The sequence below is a fragment of the Ranitomeya variabilis genome, chromosome 4 (genome assembly GCF_051348905.1).
Source record: "Ranitomeya variabilis isolate aRanVar5 chromosome 4, aRanVar5.hap1, whole genome shotgun sequence".
Classification (NCBI taxonomy): domain Eukaryota; kingdom Metazoa; phylum Chordata; class Amphibia; order Anura; family Dendrobatidae; genus Ranitomeya; species Ranitomeya variabilis.
In genome coordinates, this window is record NC_135235.1 from 287,530,580 (window position 1) to 287,550,917 (window position 20,338).

General features: G+C 45.0%; 1 protein-coding gene and 1 long non-coding RNA gene across 2 annotated transcripts in view; one reads left to right on the forward strand and one right to left on the reverse strand.

The window, feature by feature from the left end:
* The window catches only part of LOC143764492 (uncharacterized), a 39,876-nt gene extending 32,517 nt beyond the window's left edge, over nucleotides 1-7,359 (reverse strand). Inside the window, exons 1-2 of the long non-coding RNA XR_013213212.1 lie at nucleotides 6,386-7,359; nucleotides 5,537-5,596 (exon numbers count right to left, since the gene is read on the reverse strand). This is a non-coding gene — a long non-coding RNA (uncharacterized LOC143764492). The remainder of the gene's footprint in view (nucleotides 1-5,536; nucleotides 5,597-6,385) is intronic.
* Nucleotides 7,360-7,571: 212 nt separating this feature from the next.
* Nucleotides 7,572-20,338, forward strand: part of GNB1 (G protein subunit beta 1) — a 69,432-nt gene continuing 56,665 nt past the window's right edge. Inside the window, exon 1 of the mRNA XM_077250100.1 lies at nucleotides 7,572-8,197. The gene's annotated coding sequence lies outside the window, so the exon portion shown is untranslated. The remainder of the gene's footprint in view (nucleotides 8,198-20,338) is intronic.

The following is a 20,338-nucleotide window of genomic DNA, read 5'->3' on the forward strand; positions in this document are numbered from 1 at the left end:
AGCGTCCCCAGCTCCTCTTTTGATTAGCTGGCCTGGCACAACGTCATCATTGCAGCATGATGCACAAATGACGGTGCACCAGGTTGGCTAGTCAAAAGATGCGTGGATGCCATCAGGTAGGAGGTGGTTCACAGGGCTATCTAATGGCATAACTTGAAACTTGCAGACAATCACAGATCATTAATGAGTTAGTATTAGTGATGAGCGAGCGTGCTCGGATAAGGTGTTATCCAAGCATGCTCGTGTCGTAATCGAGTATTTTCGGTGTGCTCGACAAAAATGTACCTGCCATGCGGCTGTTAGGCAGCTGCAACAGATGCAAGGATTGCCGGTTTGTTAGGCAATACCTGCATGTTTTGCTGCTGTCGAACAGTTGCGGCGACTCAAGCATATATTTTTTTAGCACGCTGCAAATACTCGATTAGGACATGAACGTGCTCGAAAAAAAATGCCGCGGCTGTTAGACAGCTGCAACACATGCAGCGATTGCCTGTTTGTTGGGCGATACCTGCATGTGTTGGGGCTGTCGGAAAGCCGCAGCGACTCAGGCATTTTTTTTCCGAGCACACTGAAAATACTCGATTAGGACACGAGAATGCTCAGGTAACACCTTATCCGAGCACACTCGCTCATCACTAGTTAGTATCAAGTGTAAGACTGATCAAACCCAACACAGAGGAGTGACTATAAGCTCCTGGGTTCCAAGAGCTGGACTATGTGCTAGTTATAATATTGGTGTCATATTTTGGGGCCCCCAGACACTAGGGCCCGGGTGGGACTTCTATCACAATGCTCTGATCCTGAGAATAGTGTGGAGCAATAACAATTATATCTTCCGTTATAATCTCTGGACTCTGGCACAGCCGACGTCTGTGCCGAGTTCACTGACCGCCTTATTTGGCAGGCAATTCATGTCATTCCACTAATGTGAGGCTAATAGAAAAGATTGTGCATGGTGGAATAACAAACATATGGACCATTACAAAATTTATAGCAAGCTGGCTTAGATATAAAGCAATCCGATCTAGATCTAATTGGATTTTCATCAGATTTTCATGTCTGGGCAAAGAGGCCTGATCCTGACCTCTAGTAATCCAGCATTTTGGCACCGAGAGTCACTGTATCATTTGCACCTTTCTCTAATAAACAGTTGTTTAGCTAAGAATAATTACTCTGCACTTATATATATAACAGAGATTTATCCTCATTTGTGGAAATGACCGGATACGTTAACTGGATTATTTTATTTGTATATCCAGTATTATGAATATTATCCCTGACAGTAAAATGGTTTCTTTTTATTGTTATGTAAACCAAGAACGCACTCTGGGCCTCATTTATTAAACTCTGGTCTCCCTTATTGACCCTTATGTTATCAAAACTGCCTGGCAGAGGAATAGGCCTGGTTGCCTATAGCTACCAGTAACTACCAATCACAGTACAGCTTTCATTTTCCCAGAGCAGATTAGAGAATGAAAAGTGCACTCTGATTGGTTGCTATAGACGACAAGACTAGTCTTGATAAATAAACTCCAAATACACATGAAATTTTGCACCTACTTTTGGTTTAAGGCTTATAATGCACCGCCTGACCGCGAAGATGGAGGTATGTATTCCCTGATGAGCGCTGCACTGCTGGAGACAGCAGCTCCCTGAGAGTGGAGACCTGCCGGAAAGCGGTGCAGGCGTCGCAAAGTGACAGGAAGAGTCTGCCGGCAGCGCGGTGTCCGAAAAGACTGAGGAGCAGCGTCAGCACCAAGCCAGGGAGTCGGGGGCCGGTCAGAATGCGGCAACGGAGGGTAAGCAAAAATGTAGTCAGGGACGAGCCAGAGGGTCAGAAGTCACATGGGAATGCGGTGTCCAGGGAAAAAAACAGAGGCATAGTCAGTAACAAGCCAGGAGGTCAGGGAAACAAGTGAGGACGGAACGGTACAAAAACGGAGGACGGAAATGCAGGTCAGGAAACGGGCCGGGTCATACACAACAGAGATCAAGCACACAGAGAAACGATTACCAACAGAGTAACCTAGATCAGCTGCTTTAGCTGAGGGACCGGAACTATCGCCGACACTGGTCCCAGATCGTATCGACACTAAATAGCCGCCTCCACATCAGAAAGAGGCAGAAACAATGAACCCCAACCTGACCAGGACGGAATAGAACAAAACCCCATCCTGGATCATGCAACTTTTTAAAAAGGCAGAAAGGGGTGCGACCAAGTGCAGCAAACAAATTAATCATAAATTACGCTATAAAAGTGGTGAAAAATATAACAGAAATTAATTCTAGTCACTGACTAGAGAATATTTCTTGTTTTGGCGTATGGCAGCTAAAAGATGTGCCAAATTGTGACTATTAGGGCGCAAACGACTGTATAAGTCAGACCGAGATCGCCCCACAATGCACGGAGTGGCCTTCGGGTCTCCCGACCTGAGCTTGACAGCTGCATAGAAATATATGAAGCTGGCACACTTGGATCGGGAGAGCCGCTGGCCAGTCCGTGCATTGGGGGCCGATTTATACGGTCGTCTGACTGTGCCCTTAAAGGACTTGTCTGGTCTTAAGCTACAGTACAAGTCGCAGTTACTCTATGTGACTGCAGACTTGTGAATTCTCACATCAAGCACTGGCCACTGTGAGAGTTTTCCGGAGCCGGCGCCAGGAGTGGGCGGTCACGTAACCACAAGAATGTGATTTACATACATCCAGCCACATTCCGACTAGACTGTATCGGACTCGCTCAATACACTTGCATTGAGCGAGGCTGTGCACGTCTAGTCGGCATGTAACTGCATGTATGCAAATCACATATACCGAACAAAAATATAAACGCAACATTTTTCATGAGCTGAACTCAAGTATCTAAGACTTTTTCTATGCACATAAAAGGCCTTTTCTCTCAAAAATGGTTTAGAAAATCAATATACCCCAAAGGTGTGGCATATCAAAATGCTGATTAGACGGCATGATTATTGCACGGATGGCATGTGTTTTTTTTTTTTTCAAGGAGCTATTGACTTGCATTGGCCAATTTGATCCAAGACTCAGATCAAAGAGTGACATGTCTCCGTTTTGTAAGAACCCTAAAAAAAGGCATTATCATCATCTAGTCACAGCCCATATATTACTAGCCCTAGTTATGCGGCACATTCTCCTGTCGTAGACCCCACTCCCTCGAGAAGCACTATATGCTAATTTCATTGCTTATTTATATTAGCGTTACTTCTCCGTGCATCAGCAAATTGACAGTCGTACCTCCAGTCTGAGTCACTGAGATCGTCATCTATCCCTTTTTGGCCTGCAGGGAATCAGTGCAGAGCACCGTGAATAAGTATCTGCTTATTTCTTTCTTATATTTGATTATCTTTAAAATATTTAATCAGTATTTAATAGAAGGGAACCTTTATAATAACACTTCTTAAATCAGTACAGCATTTATTGAAAGAGATTGTACAGGATTAGGGTAGGGCTTCAGGTTATTGTGGGCGCCGGGCGAAAGAATCTTAGTGGGCCCCTTTAAATATAAAAGAAGAAAATGTCCAGCTTCACCGAATCCGTCAAAAACACAAACTTAAATATGGAGGATACAAACTTCAGCACAAATCATATGGGTACGAATCAACGCGTTTCTGGAGACTAAGCTCCCTTAAAGGGACCCTGTCACCTGAATTTGGCGGGCTCTGTTTACGGTCCGATGGGCGGTGTTTTCTGTTCTTTCATGCACCCCTTCCTTTCCCACTGGCCGCAATATTGTCTTGAATTTGATTCGGTTTCCTCCGTAGTACACGCGTGCACAATGCAATCTTGCCTTGCGCACGCGCAGTATGTTTTGCCCAACTGCGGGCCAAGCTGAAAAGCATTAGTGCGCATGCGCCGGCGCACTATGTCCCGGAACACAGCGAAATACTTCCGGGACACAGTGCGCCGGCCACGCTCGCGTCAGGAGAGCCGCCGGTCAGTCTGTGCACTGCTTTCCGATCTCAGTCCAATTTCTGCAGCTCTCTGACTGTCCATGGATCATGTAAGGTATTGTAGTTTGTCTCCACTCAAGTGAAAGAAAGCCGCCATGACACTTGCGAAAACCCCCCAAAACCTGCCATCCCCTCCTTGAGTCGGATTATCACGTCAATTTTTTGGATTGTGTATACTTTAATTACAAAGTGATTTTCATTGTGTATTGGATCCAATTTCCATCAGTTTCAGTTTTTGGTTAGGAGCTGTTTTTACCATCCGTGTTTCGCCAGTTTCTTTCCTTGTATAGCAAAAAAACCCAAACCTGATGGTTTCCTAGCTTCTCTTGTCCAACTATCAGCACTAGGGTACAACTAGGATGGTAGACTGGCAAGCCCGAGTTTGATCAGTGAGATCAAAATTGGACGTTTCTAATTTTTTGCAACCACTTGGTCCGCAAGAAAAGTACGTGTGAACCGTCCCATAGGCTATAATGGGTAAATGTTAAGTACAGATAGGACAGGTATGAGAAAAACGTGCGTTTGACACTGTCCTAATATCTTGTTACATCATGATTTTCAACTGTAATACCAACCAATTGCTTTACAATTGGGAAGTCCTTTATGGTTGGGCCACACGTATAGCAGAAAAGACCAAATCATACCCAGAGGGTCATTGCAATTAGTGATGAGCGAACGTGCTGGGATAAGGTGTTATCTGAGCATGCTTAGGTGCTAACCGAATGTCTTCTGCATGCTCGAATAATATGTTCGAGTCACCGCGGCTGCATGTCTCGCAGCTATTTGACAGCCGCAACACATGCAGGGATTGCTTAACAAACACGCAATCCCTGCATGTGTTGTGGCTGTCGAACAGCTGCAAGACATGCAGCCGCGGGGACTCGAACATATTTTTTGAGCACGCGGAGGACATTCGGTTAGGACCCGAGCATGCTCAGATAACACCTTTAGGGTATGTGTCCACATTCAGGATTGCATCAGGATTTGGTCAGGATTTTCCATCAGTATTTGTAAGCCAAAACCAGGAGTGGAACAATTAGAGGAAAAGTATAAAAGAAACATATGCACCACTTCTGCATTTATCACCCACTCCTGGTTTTGGCTACAAATACTGATGGAAAATCCTGACCAAATCCTGATGCAATCCTGAACGTGGACACATACCCTAAGGGTATGTGTCCACGTTCAGGTTTGCTTCAGGTTTTAGTCAGGATTTTATGCAGGTAAAATCCTGACCAAAAATGCACCTGAGGTCACTGGCAGGTCACCTGCGGTGTTCCTGCGTGTTTTGCTCATTGTAGCAACATGCTGCGTTCTGAAAAAACGCAACACATGTGCGTTTTTGCGGGAAAAACGCATGCGTATTTTAATGCACAGTGGAGACGGGATTTCATTAAATCCCCTCCACTATGCTGTAACATCTGGACGCTGCGTTTTTGACGCTGCGGCTCAGCGCTGCGTCAAAAATGCAGAGTTTCCTGAACGTGGACACATACCCTTACTGTCTAATAATTCATCAAAATGCACAATTCCACTTGCTTTGGAGGTGGTACCAGCCCTCTTACCTTCTGGGACCATGTGCGGCTGGACAGGTTGCCCCAATGATATGTCCATCCCTGAAAACCCTACACAAAAAAAAAAGGGAAAGAAATATTGCTGGAGAGCGAAGCCTAACGTGCTCTTGCATACAAGACTTATGCAACATGGGCAATAGTTGTTTTTCGGCATTGACACCACAGTATTTCCATGCACCAATACATAGAGCTTTTTAAACAACAAAAAAAAAGGATTCATTTCCATATTTGCATTTGCACTGGTGGTACTGTAACAAGCTGTATCCAAGATTTACATTTTGAAGAGTATGCAAATTTAGACAAATGAGCTTTCTTTAGCTGATAAACACAGCTGTAACGAGTTCTTGGTAATGGTACACGGGCGAGTACAGAGATATAGAATATATCAGATAGAATATCCAGATGTAGCACAGATCTAACCACAAATTGCCACACAGATTTGCCGCGGTGGTGCACTCCTGAAGATTGACAACTTCGACCAGGGGCATGGTCGAGCCACTGGCACAAACTGTGCGATCTTAGAGGCTGAAGCTAGCCAGGTCCAGCCGCCTTCACAGCAGCGCTTACAAGCTCACTCCTTGCATCACAAAGGTGGCCAGTAACGTTCAGGCCTATTTCATGAATTTTATTTATTTATTTTTTTAATTCTGTGGAAGCACGATTGAAAAGCAATGTCGGACTTTTATTTGTTCATTTTCATAGATTTTTAGTTTCTTATTACTTTTGTCAGATTCAAGTTATTTCTGTGACCATTGTGGGTTTTTCTGTCATTAAACGAGGAGTACCAACAATTTTGACCACGTGTGTAGACATGTTTGGTATCTCAAAACTCGTACTGACCTGGAGAATAATGGCAGGTGAGTTTCAGCATTTAGTGAACATGGTAAATAAAAACCAAAAAAGAAAAAAAAATTGCGGAATTGCACTTTTTTTTTTTCAATTTCACCATAGTTGGATTTTTTCCCCCATTTTCAAGTACACTATATGGTAAAATCAATGGAGACATTTAAAAGTAAAACTCGTCCTGCAAAAAACAAGCCCTCACATGGCCAATTGGCTGCTGCCCGGTGACAGTCCCTCTCTAACACACACATCTGCTGCCCAGTGACAGCCCCTCTCCAGCACACATATCTCCTGTCCAGTGACAGCCCCTCTCCAGCACACATATCTCCTGCCCAGTGACAGCCCCTCTCCAGCACACATATCTCCTGCCCAGTGACAGCCCCTCTCCAGCACACATATCTCCTGCCCAGTGACAGCCCCTCTCCAGCACACATATCTCCTGTCCAGTGACAGTCCCTCTCCAGCACACATATCTCCTGCCCAGTGACAGCCCCTCTCCAGCACACATATCTCCTGTCCAGTGACAGTCCCTCTCCAGCACACATATCTCCTGTCCAGTGACAGTCCCTCTCCAGCACACATATCTCCTGCCCAGTGACAGCCCCTCTCCAGCACACATATCTCCTGTCCAGTGACAGCCTTTCTCCAACACTGTATCCAGCACACAGGACAGCCTCTCTAAGCACATGTCTGCTGCCCAGTGACAGCCCTCCTCCATCACATTGGGCAGCTGCCCAGTGACATTCTTTCTCAGGAAACATCTGCTGCCCAGTGACAGTCCCTCTCCAGCACACAGGGCAGCTGCCCAGTGACAGCCCCTCTCCAGCACACAGCACAGCTGCCCAGTGACAGCCCCTCTCCAGCACACAGCACAGCTGATGACAGCCCCTCTCCAGCACACAGCACAGCTGATAACAGCCCCTCTCCAGCACACAGCACAGCTGATGACAGCCCCTCTCCAGCACACAGCACAGCTGATGACAGCCCCTCTCCAGCACACAGCACAGCTGATCACAGCCCCTCTCCAGCACACAGCACAGCTGATCACAGCCCCTCTCCAGCACACAGCACAGCTGATCACAGCCCCTCTCCAGCACACAGCACAGCTGATCACAGCCCCTCTCCAGCACACAGCACAGCTGATCACAGCCCCTCTCCAGCACACAGCACAGCTGATCACAGCCCCTCTCCAGCACACACACAGCTGATGACAGCCCCTCTCCAGCACACACACAGCTGATGACACTACTTCTCTGCTGCTCCCTGTGGCTCTCCATGCAAGCAGCGTGCTCCGGCCAGAGTGCGGCGTCATGACGTCGCCTCCACAGCCCCGCCCCCTCCTTCCTGATTAGCTCCGCCCGCTCGTGCGTGGGGTTTCCCGGCGCTGTCCGCAGGGTTACCGCGCCCAGCTCTGCTCGATGGCTGTGGGGATCTGAGGGGACGGCGCAGTGTGTGGGGCTTTTTTTTCCGCTTTTAGTTGTCGGCGGCAGTGCGGGCTCCGGACACCACATCCAACCGAGGAAGCGGGATTATTACCGGCCGAGCTGCAGAGAGAGGAAACCGTGAGGAAGAAGCCGCCGCCAACCCGCCCGTCCTCCCTCCCGTCACCGCCCAGCACGTCTCCTGCTCCCCTCATCCTCCCCGTCCCCCTCCGGCCGCCCTTCACCTCCTGTAGTGTCGGAGCACGCTGTGGGCCTCCGGGGGAAGGCAGGAAAGCAGGCGAGCGCGGACTGCAGCCCTCGGGGCACGACCAGGCCGAGGAGGGGCGCGGAGACAGCCGTGGATGGTCACACATTGGCTGCAGAGCAGGTAACACGGGCCCCCTCCCTTTCTCCCTTTAAGACATCCGATCCGTCGGCCGATACGATCGTGGCAGTAAATCGGCGACTCCGGATACAGCAGACCGATATCTGGTCCGGGGGTCTCCTCACCCCCCTTATATTAACCCACTCACCCCCTGGCTGTTGGGGGGTCGTTTCCTTTCTCTGCTATGTGTGACACATTGTGTTTCTCCATACGGTGACATTGTCTGTACAGGTGGATACATTGTATCTGCTGAGCCGTGGGGGGGTGGATGGCCGGCCGATGGGGGCATAATTTAGCAATCCTCCTAGGTGGGGGTGTATTAGAGGGCACAAGCCTGGGAGGGAGGAAGAGGAGGACAAGGCGGAGGAGGAGGAGGGTTCTGTGGAGACATTTTGTTACAATCTGCTGTGTTCCTTATTTACATGGCTGTGAGGTTTCCTCCGGCTTCGCGTCTTGTTTCTCTTTTTTTCCCTTCTTCTGGGTTTAATTAGATTAGTAATCTACCAAATCCGGCCAATTAGGCCGCGTGTATAATCCGTGATTGAGCCGGTTGGTGCAAAATAATGGTGGATTTTATTTATTTTTTACCCTCCAATGCAGCATGGGGGCAAAAAAAGGCGAATATCCAAAACTGTGTATGTAATCCGTGGCGGGTGTATGGCCCCCCCATTAGTGGAGGTCAGGGTAGGCCTCCCCCGCCGGTTATTATTTCTCCAGGCTTATATGGCCTCCCCCAGCCTTACAGATTGCTGGATGACAAGATGCAGGAAAGCTGGCTGTTAACCCTTTTCTTTCTGCAGAACCTAGGCCTCCAGTCCCCCACACTTGGATAGGGACTTTGGTACCAGATGACAGATGCAGCAAAGCAGGCCATTAACCTCTTTCTGCCTGTACTCCCCTCCTCCTCCTGGCTTTCACTGCCATTTTTTTTTTCTTAGCAGCTTGTGTTTTTTTTTTTCTTCTTATCTTCCCTTTTGGTCTCGGTGTGTTTCTTTCCACAGGAAATGGTAAAATGGGGAAGCTGCCTTGTAACGGTTAAATCCTGCCCCCCTATATAATTGGGCAGTCATTCTCCAGCCCCAGGTGATAACCCCTGCAACAAACAGCTGGATAATCCTTATCGAGATGCTACACTTGAGATCGACAGGCAGCATTTTTTTATTTTTTCATTTTTCTGTGCCGAAGAGGAGCAGAATGTGTCTGCTCCTGAGTGGGGAATGAATGGGAAGTGTCAGATCCTGGGCCCAGTTACTGCAACAAGATGGCGTCTCACTCAGCCTTTCGTTTTACATGTTAAACTCCTTTTCCTTGTGTGACAAGGCAGCCTCGTTTCCCGTCTTGGCCTTGCAGCTCCCTTAGTTGCCACTTGCAGGTTTCAGCATAGTGCAGGCTGGCTTTTTTTTTTTTTTCATGTGCACGGCTGTTGTAATATATATATTTTTTCCTTCTGACTTCTATTTCTGGTCTCCCTCTCCTCCACCACACAATGCCAGTGGGAGGAGGAGTATGTATCCATGATTGGGAAATGTAAGCCCTTGTACGCAGATATTGTGTGTTCTCCCTTGCAGTTCTCGCCCCCGATTCCTCATTTCTCTTTTGCATGTACTGTAAGTGTGAACTTCCATCTGATAAATAAGTAAATCTGCAATAATAGCCGCAGTTCCGAGCTGATTTGTATCAGTATGGAGTAGATCGGCACACTGGGTGGTTGTGATCCTCAGCACTACGTAAGCTTAGATTGTGATGCATTGATATTTCACGAGTGTCTATGGGGCCTTCTATTCAGGGTGGGATGTTATAATGTTCTTTTTTTGTGTATAGTTTAACTATTACAATGCAGGGCTCTTGGTAAGGTTATGGGGGAACATCTGCATTTCTGTCTCCATTTCCATAGAGGTATTTAGATTTTAGTTGTCCTAGCGCTAAATCTTTCATCAGTTTGCTGCGCCTTTTTTTAATTTACATGGAACTTGGCGTAAACGTGATTGTACACCATGTTCCAAATTATTCATGCAAATTACATGTTTATCAGATTTTCCTAAATGGTCGGTGCAAACGAGTCAGTCTAATAAAAGTCATCACCCGTTAGATTATACATCAAATTTTATTGAAGAAACCTCCCAATGATAACAGTATAATCTCCAAAATGAATAAAAACTCAAAATGCACTGTTCCAAATTATTATGCACAGTAGAATTTCTAAGCATTTGATATGTTTTAAAGAACTGAAAATGCTCATTTGTGGAATTTGCAGCATTAGGAGGTCACATTCACTGAACAAAAAAGCTATTTAACGCCAAAACATCCCAACAGGCCAAGTTACATGTTAACATAGGACCCTTCTTTGATGTCACCTTCACAACTCTTGCATCCATTGAACTTGTGAGTTTTTGGAGAGTTTCTGCTTGTATTTCTTTGCATGAAGTTGGAATAGCCTCCCAGACCTGCTGTTTGGATGTGAACTGCCTCCCACCCTCATAGATCTTTTGCTTGATGATCCTCTAAAGGTTCTCTATAGGGTTGAGGTCAGGGGAAGATGGTGGCCACACCATGAGTTTATCTCCTTTTATGCCCATAGCAGCCAATGACTCAGAGGTATTCTTTGCAGCATGAGATGGGGCATTGTCAGCATGAAGATGATTTTGCTCCTGAAGGCACGTTTCTGCTTTTCAGACCATAGAAGAAAGTTGTCAGTCAGAAACTCTATATACTTTGCAGAGGTCATTTTCACACCTTCAGGAACCTTAAAGGGCATTACCAGCTGTTTCCCATGATTCTGGCCCACAACATGACTCTTCCACCTCCTTGCTGACGTTGCAGCCTTGTTGGGACATGGTGGCCATCCACCAACCATCCACTACTCCATCCATCTGGACCATCCAGGGTTGCTCAACACTTAACAGTAAACAAGACTGTTTGGAAATTAGTCTTCATGTATGTGTGGGCCCAATACAACCATTTCTGCTTGTGAACACTGTTTAAGCGTGGCCGAATAGTAGGTTTATGCACCACAGCAAGCCTTTGAAGAAGCCTACACCTTGAGGTTCGAGGGACTCCAGAGGCACCAGCAGCTTCAAATATCTGTTTGCTGCTTTGTAATGGCTTTTTAGCAGCTGCTCTCTTAATCCGATGAACTTGCCTGGCAGAAATCTTCCTCATTATGCCTATATCAGCACAAACACATTTGTGCTCAGATACAGCCACAAGTCTCTTAACAGTACGATGATCACGCTTATGTTTTTGGAAAATTTCTAATGTTTTCATCCCTTCACCAAGGCATTGCACTATTTGATGCTTTTCAGCAGCAGAGATCCTTTTTCTTTCCCATGTTACTTGAAAACTGTGACCTGCTTAATAATGTGGAACATCATTTTTAAGTAGTTTTCCTTTATATAGAATCACCTGGAAAACCAATTATCACATGTGTTTAAGATTGATTTCAGTGATCCATTGAGCCCTGAGACACAATACAATCCACGAGTTTATTTGAAAAACATAACAATTAAATGTTTGACACTTAAATCCAATTTGCATAAGAATTTGGAACACAGTGTAGTATCTCACTTGTTTTTTTTTTTTGAGGGAAAACTGGATATTTTTTCCCAGTTGATGGATCTATGAAATTCAACTACGTGATCGAAGGAAAAATGTGAGCTCTAAAAAAAAAAAAAGTGCATTAAAGGGGTATCCTAAGAAAATAAGTGGAAGCTTATGTCTCCATTGTGATTTTTCCTGTAAAAAAAAAATCTACTAAAGCTGAATGCAGGATGGCTGACTTCGGACTGAATTCTCTCCTATTCTGTCCTAAAATATGCTGATCTGTCACTTTTCTGTAGCGTTCAGGATAATCTTCATGGCTATCAGGCAAGAACACTTTGCTCATTTCTGTCCATGAAAGCTTTTTTTTTTTGCTAGGCCAGAAAAACACCTTCTCTCATGAACGTCATGTTGCTTTTGTCCATTCCTGTAAAAAAATAATGTGGATGGCTTCCTGATACAATTGCTTGTTTTCACACTTATGTCAGTTCTAGATCTGCAGTTTAGTCCTAGGTGTAGTAGAGCTGTAAACCACAACTTACACCCAAACCCACTACCGTCAGCATCACAAAGCCCAACTTTTAGTTGTTGTGACAAACAGAAGCCAAATAAAGATGTGGGGTTTCTATTCTTTAAAGGAATATCTTGTTTCCTCCTATAGGCTGAGGCTGCATGGTGACTTGGGCTGCAATACTGGTCCCTTGGACAAAGTGTTCAGTATGCTGCTGCTAGATTGTAGCATGGTGCAAGTTAATGGGGTTGCATTTCAACTTGCAAGGATGCTTGACAAGCACAGTTGAATTATTTGGGACTTACTTGTCATGATACCCTGCAAATCTCAACGTGACCCCATTCAGTTTCTTTATACTGTGGTTGCAGCTGTGTTCAGCATTCTATTGCCTCCCGACATGACTAAAATCACCATATAAGCCCAGCTTTAGAATCACACTTGACTTGAAAGCAGCCGTTAAATGCTTGGGTTTGTATGCAAAATAATAAAGGAAAATTCAATCGCATGAGTAAAAGTGTGCATTTTCATTAAAAGGTTTGTAAAGGTCCAGAAAACCATGACAAATTCCATCCAGAAAGGGCACCAGTATTTTCTGGGTTTGATGTTGTAACTGGCACAGACTTTGGATTGGTGTAAAGGTGTTTCTTGAAGAAATCTGCCATGTTTTTCCTAATCCTGTACAACCCCTTGAATTCGTCTTGTTGGGTGGAATGATCATGTGGTCACCTCTGGTTCTCATTCACTTTTGGAAGAAGAATTAAGAGATTATAGATGTGCTCTTCCAACTTCCACATCCGGAAAGGTGCATGATAATTGCTGAGCGCGCACGAGTCCCAGCATGTATCTGTAGGAGTGCATTGGAAGTGAGTGGAGCAGGACTAAGCTTTTAACAAATTTTGGGCCTTGAAGGTGATGGTAATGTTGGTTTGAGCTTCTGCCTGCCGTCGTATATTGGCTCTGCAGTGTTGTTCTATAGCAAAATGCATGAGGAGATTGTGTCCATCCATTTTGAGTGCTGTGCCTTCCATTGACCATGGATGTAATGCAACATGCTAGGAAGGGCCATGTCTGACTGTAGTAGGATGAAATCCATATTGAACCATTATGGCGAATTATATAATTGTACCATATCTGGTTAAAGTCCTTCAGTGTCGTGGGATTCTTATGGGTTGCATTAGACTTGTTTGGCTCTCCATGTGCCACCATATAAAACACACATGAGAATTTCCATAAAACAGCTTGTGATCTGAAAAACGGTTTGGGCTAATAAGTCTATGGGTGCCGTGGTATTAATACACTGGCGATGTTTGTGAGGCCTAAGGGTAAGTTCACACAGGGCGTTTTTTGCCGCGTTTTTTTTTTTTTTTTTATGCTTATCTTCTGATGCTTTTAGGCAGGAAACTTAAATGTGATATTTTGATTGTCATTATGGTCAATCTTCGTAGTTTTTTTTTTTAAATGCAACTGTCTTCCACTGACTTACGCTATTACAGTTCTTGTTTGTTGTATTTTCTATGGGATGAGACTATTCTAATCCTGACTTCCTGTGCTGCAGGACAGGAAATCTTATTGTAAGATTAGGAAGTCTGACTTTGGAAGAAAACTATTTTCATACTTTATTATAATATGTATTTTATATATTTGGGATGTTAATCCATTAGCGCAATGCACGCAGCGTTGAAACTGCAATTTCACAGCGGTACAATCGTTTCTTCTGTACACGAAATGCATCGATATCTTTTAACAATAGACAATTGTTTGGTATGTCTGTAGCACTTTGCAGCTGATGGAGTAGATATTATTTTTTCTGAAGAAATCAAATTGATGCAAAATGTCAGCTGGTCCTGCCAAAATCTGACATCCCTTTTTATCTGTGGACCCGGAGAGCTGGGTGAGTGAGTGCTGGATACTGTCAGCCTCTGACCCATATACATAATGTAATAAAGCAGTAAAGAGGCCTTCATAGTAGTGACCATAATTGTGGCCAAAAACTCATTTGACCGTTAGTTCATCGACTTCTGATAAACCTGTACGCTCAGCCAAGTAGATCCTATGTTGTTTGATCCTTCAGCCTTGACAACCCATGTCAAATTGTCCTTTATTCACTGTAATCTTTGATCAAAATAATTAGGCTCTGACAAGTTTTGTCTAATGCACACCTTAAAGGGGTTGTCTCAGTTCTAGAAACAAGCCAAATTGCACAGTTCTTGTAAAAGTAAACTTGTTACTTCCTGTTTAAAAATCCTCTGTGTTCAAGCAAGGAGGGGATTTTTAATGTTGTAGTTGATAGCTCGTTGCCTAGATTACCAGACACTGCAGTCTTGAGTGTCCGGTTAGCTAGATGAGGAGCGCACGCCACTCTGAAGCTGGCTGGACCTGAGCAGCTTCAGTGCACATGCGCGTCTCCCATGCTGCAGAGGCGACGTTACCTCTGCTAGCAGCCTGGCAGAGCGCTCTATTCCCAGGGTGGTAGCATTTTGCAGACATTAGTTCCTTATTTTGATCTCAACCTGTTGGGCCTGGTTGTGTAGTACAGTTTTGGTTTCTCTGTATTGTAACATTGTCATTGTTGTACACATTTTGCAGTTGTGATGTTTCTTAATCGTGACGCTCTGTGTGCTGGTTGGATGCACTTTTTTTTTCTTGCAGCTTACATTGTAGGTGTGATTTTTATTAATATCCAGGAAGATGCTTGACCTGAAAGGGTGACTCATGGCAAACTGCTGGAGCTAATATTAGCCCACCAGATACAGATATCTTTTTGTGATGCTTTAAATCCAGTGTTTTTTGTTTGTTTTTTTTGCTACCTCTTAACCAAGGGTTAACATAGCATTCCACTATGGAGTTAAGGTACCGTCACATTAAGCGACGCTGCAGCGATAGCGACAGCGATGCCCATCGCTGCAGCGTCGCTGTTTGATCGCTGGAGAGCTGTCACACAGACCGCTCTCCAGCGACCAACTATGCCGAGGTCCCCGGGTAACCAGGGTAAGCATCGGGTTGCTAAGCGCAGGGCCGCGCTTAGTAACCCGATGTTTACCCTGGTTACCAGCGTAAAAGTTAAAAAAACAAACAGCACATACTCACCAGCGCGTCCCCCAGCGTCTGCTTCCTGACACTGACTGAGCTCCGGCCCTAACAGCACAGCGGTGACGTCACCGCTGTGCTTTCACTTTCAGTTTAGGGCCGGCGCTCAGTCAGTGTCAGGAAGCAGAGGCTGGGGGACGCGCTGGTGAGTATGTGCTGTTTGTTTTTTTAACTGTTACGCTGGTAACCAGGGTAAACATCGGGTTACTAAGCGCGGCCCTGCGCTTAGTAACCCGATGTTTACCCTGGTTACCAGTGTAAAATATCGCTGGTATCCTTGCTTTTGCTGTCAAACACGGCGATACACGGCGACCTAGCGACCAAATAAAGTGCAGACCTTCTAGCAGCGACCAGCGATTTCACAGCGGGATCCAGATCGCTGCTGCGTGTCAAATACAGCGATATCGCTATCCAGGTCGCTGCAACGTCACGGATCGCTGGCGATATCGCCTAGTGTGACGGTACCTTTAGTTTGATGTTGTGTCCGGCATCTTTTTTGTAGGAGAGCTCAAATGGAGGCCAAGCCTTAATTTGTCAGACATCATTTACCTATGTAAGTGATCAATATGCCAAAAGATGTGCTATTTATTTTTTTTGTATTAAAATACCTTCACCCCCTGGAAAAGATCTCAGCAGAAAGCAGAACATACTTTGAACCCCCAGGTAGCTGGATAGATCCCTCCACAGGTAATCACTGGCTTCATTTATTCGTTACATGTTATTGTAATTGGCATAGATTTGATGATTTTTCAGTATACTGTAGAGATGAACTAAGGGATATATAAGTGGGTGAATACTCGAGCAAAATTTATGTCTGTGGTCTGGTGGAAGCTGCTCTTGCAATGTTTAATTGTTGAGTTGTAAAATAGAATTATTGTTCAAGGCTTCTGAAGATAAAGAACATGAATGTTGTACAAGCATATTGGACGGTTTTTAATTCTGCTCTTCAGTCCAGTCCCTGCCGGCACATGGCAACATTACGCAGCTTGCTTACAGAGGACCTGTCTCTTCTCCAGACTTGTCTGTTTTAGTTAATACTTGTTTTCCCCATGTAATAACAAAGACTGGGGCATCATTTCTCAGAACTGTTGTGTTCTGTTCCTCTGTTATTCCTCTTAGAAATGTAATGAATAAATTATGGATGTTACCAGTGTATTCAATGTCCGTGCTGTCCAAGTAGCTCGGCCATTGTCTAGGCCAGGGGTGGGGAACCTCAGGCCCCAGGGCCATTTACAGCCCTCGATGACCTTTTATCAGGCCCCGAGAGGATTCTCAGGGACTGCATTCTTAGGGTACCGTCACACAGTGCCATTTTCATCGCTTCGACGGCACGATTCGTGACGTTGCAGCGTCGTATAAGTATCGCGCCAGCGTCGTATACTGCGGTCACACGTTGCAATACATGGCGCTGGAGCGATAATTTCATGACGTATTTGCGATGTAAAAGCCGTTGGTTACTGTGCGCACATCGTATACAACCTGTGTCACACGATGCAATCATGCCGCCACAGCGGGACACTAGACGACGAAAAAGTTTCAAACGATCTGCTACGACGTACGATTCTCAGCGGGGATCCGGATCGCAGTAGCGTGTCAGACACAGCGATATCGTAAATGCATCGCTGGAACGTCACGAATCGTGCCGTCGTAGCGATCAAAATTGCACTGTGTGACGGTACCCTTAGGCAGAGAGGTGTATTTTGATTGCCACCAGCTCATTATTTTCTTCTTGCTCTGTTAGCACAAACATGCAGTGTTCACTACTGAACACTTAAGGGCATGCAATGAAAGCTTACATCCGGACACCAGTGCCAGAGCCAGGATGTACTGCAATGAAAGCTTACATCCGGACACCAGTGCCAGAGCCAGGATGTACTTTGTGGGCTGGGTTTGTACGGCCCCCTACCCCCGAAGGATGGTATAAATATCCAAATGGCCCTTGGCAGAAAAAAGATTCCCCACCCCTGGTCTAGGCACACAAGGAATGGTTATGGTGCAATACCTAGTACCAGGGCTGTGGAGTCGGTATAAAATGGACTGACTCCTAAAATATGATAAATGGGGTACAGTAGTTCAGTGCAGGATGTGCTGTAAATGTTTTCATAATAGTTTGGGAAGTTATGACATGTCCTATGAACCTATTAATGTCTTCTGTTCCTGATCTAATGATCTCTGAGATTAATCTGTGCTGCACTTTTATGTACATGCTCAGGAGGACTGAGGCAGTGGTGTGGAGTCGGCCGTTGGGGGAAATTGAGTCGGAGTCATTGATTTGGCTTACAGACTCCACAGCCCTGCCTAGTACGAGCCAAAGATGCTCCAGGATTGCATTTACCCAATATAGACAACGTCAGGTGACAGAGCCTCCTTTAAAATTACAATTTACGGTAACTGTTCTGAAAAGTGCAGAGGAAGCTTCCATTGAAATGAGGGCATCTGTGCTAGTTAACGGTTGTATAGGGAGGAGAGTTTTAAGTTGTTCAAATTGGCTTAATAAAATAAAAACGTATAATAAAAAGCGCTCACCAAATCTCCAATGGTCCAGTTCTGCAGAGTGATGCACTACCGCCAGCAATTGGCTGCAGCGGTCACGTGTCCTTGCCAATGGAGTAGAGATCTTTGGAGTGGAGTCGGGTGGGGCTGGATACTGTCAGAATGGTGGCAGTGGATTGATGAGCATTGCTGAATTTTTGGATTTTTTTATATTTTTTTTTATTTAGTCTGAATTTTTGTCAATTGTTCATCACTAGGCGACTTACTTGCCATGTAAAGCTACACCCATCATTGAACTGGTCGCATTAGCCATTGCCTCGTCTCCCACGTTTAATCCTACTTTTGGTATTTTATTTCTTGCTCTCCTTTTTGTTTTCTGGATAAATAGAGTGAAATGTGTAATGGAAAGATTCCTGCTAAAAATAGAGGCTTCACCTAAGGCTTTTCTATCTTTCAGTGGCTGCTTATCCGCTTGTATAACTGTTCACGCAGCTCCAGGGTCTTTTTTTGTGCAAACCATTAGGAAAGCAAGTCGCAGAGAGGATTGTGTACCATTATGTAACAGCAGCCATTGCCTGAAAGACTTGTAGATGCCCATTGAAAATTTTTTTTTGTACCTTTTTGCTTCTGAATCCGGATTTTTACATCAGTCATGTCCCTCTTATGCTTAAGTGATTGACAGCGATCACAGATTACATAGGTAGTTTTAAATGACTAGCTCTAAACAATCTCCACAAGCCTCCAATCCCTCCATTCTGTCGGTGTTTATTCCTAATGTAATTGCTAAGCTTTTTTTTGCACATAGGAAAGGTCACACTAGAATATGTGTCATGGCTGCTGATTTAGCCTCTGATTGGATTATATTCTTACTATCCGTGGATTTTGGCTTGTTGCATTGCGATCTTGATAATTAGCGTTCTCTCTTGTTACATCCACTTAAAACCATATGGCAAGCTTTATTATGGAGATACCATTGCATAAGGCCCTGTGGGCTGGATAGGTCTCGTCAGACTATTCTGGGCAAATAAATGGATGTGCATCAGTTTTATGCTGGGCAGAGGTGGGGTTCCTTCTGACGAGAATACTGAACCCCTTTAAAAAAAGAAAAAAAAAACGCTAAAAAACCACATCCTAGATATCACTGAAATATTCCAATTGCTAATTTTTATTCGTAGTGGAATTAGTTGAAAACAATAAAACCTATAAATGATCAATGTAAATCAAATTTAATTTCCCATGGAGGTCTGGATTTGGATTTATACTCTATATCAAAGAGGAGAATGAAATTACTGGCTGATCCAACTTCAGTGGAAATGCCTCAAGCTAAGGAAATGATGCTCAGTAATGTGTGTGGCTTTCACGTGCCTGTATGACCTCCCTACAACGCCTGGGCATGCTCCTGATGAGGCAGCAGATGTTCTCCTCCCAGACATGGATTAAAGTATCGGTCAACTCCTGGACAGTCTGTGTTGCAATGTGGTGTTGGTGGATGGAATGAGACTTGTCCCAGATGTGCTCTATTGGATTTGGGTCTTGGGATTGGGCAGGCCAGTCCATAGCATCAATGTCTTCATCTTGTAGGAAATGCTGACGCTTTAGCCACAGAAGGTCTCGCATTGTCATGCATCAGGAGTCCAGTGCACCTGCATATGGTCTCTCAATGGGTCTGAGGATCTCATCCCGGTACCTCTGGCTAGCACATGGAGGACTGTGTGGCCCTCTAGAGGAATGCCTCCCCACACCATGACTGACCTACTGCCAAAGTGGTCATGCTGGAGGATGTTGCAGGCAGCAGAATGTTCTCCATAGCGTCTCCAGACCCAGTCATGTCTGTCAAATGTGCTCAGTGTGAACCAGCTCTCATCCGTGAAGGACACAGGGTGCCAGTGTCTAATCTGCCAATCTTGGTGTTCTCTGGCAAATGCTAACCACCCTGCATATGGTATTGGGCTGTGTGCACAACACCCACTAGTGGATGTCGGGCCCTCATACCACCCTCATGGAGTCTGTTTCTGACAATTTGGCAATTTGAGCAGACACATGGATGTTGGTGAAACTGCAAGAAAAAAAAGAGCAAAAATAATCCCATAAAAAATAATAAGGTTTATTATAAAGATAATACACTAAAAGTTGAATATTTTGTAACGTGCTAGTGCTCATACAGACATTGTTCCCAAGTTGCAGAAAGTTAGTCCATAAACCATTTGCATAGCATGCATATCAGAAAGATATATTCCCTAGCTAAATATTAAGTGTATAACTATTTAAGGGAAACAAAAGCTGCCAAGATTTAGCTAAATTCTGCTGTTATCCATTGTATCCACCTGGGACCGTATGCTTTCATCCCCAACACGCGTTTTGCATGGGCTTCCCCGGGGGAGTTGTGTGCGGACCAAAAGGATTGCTCAAGCCGTCTCTCTCCTGAAGAGTCAGGAGGTCCCCATACACATTAGATGGTCAGCAAATTCGTCAATTCTATTGTGTATGGTGACCACATAGTAGTGACAAGAGTAAGG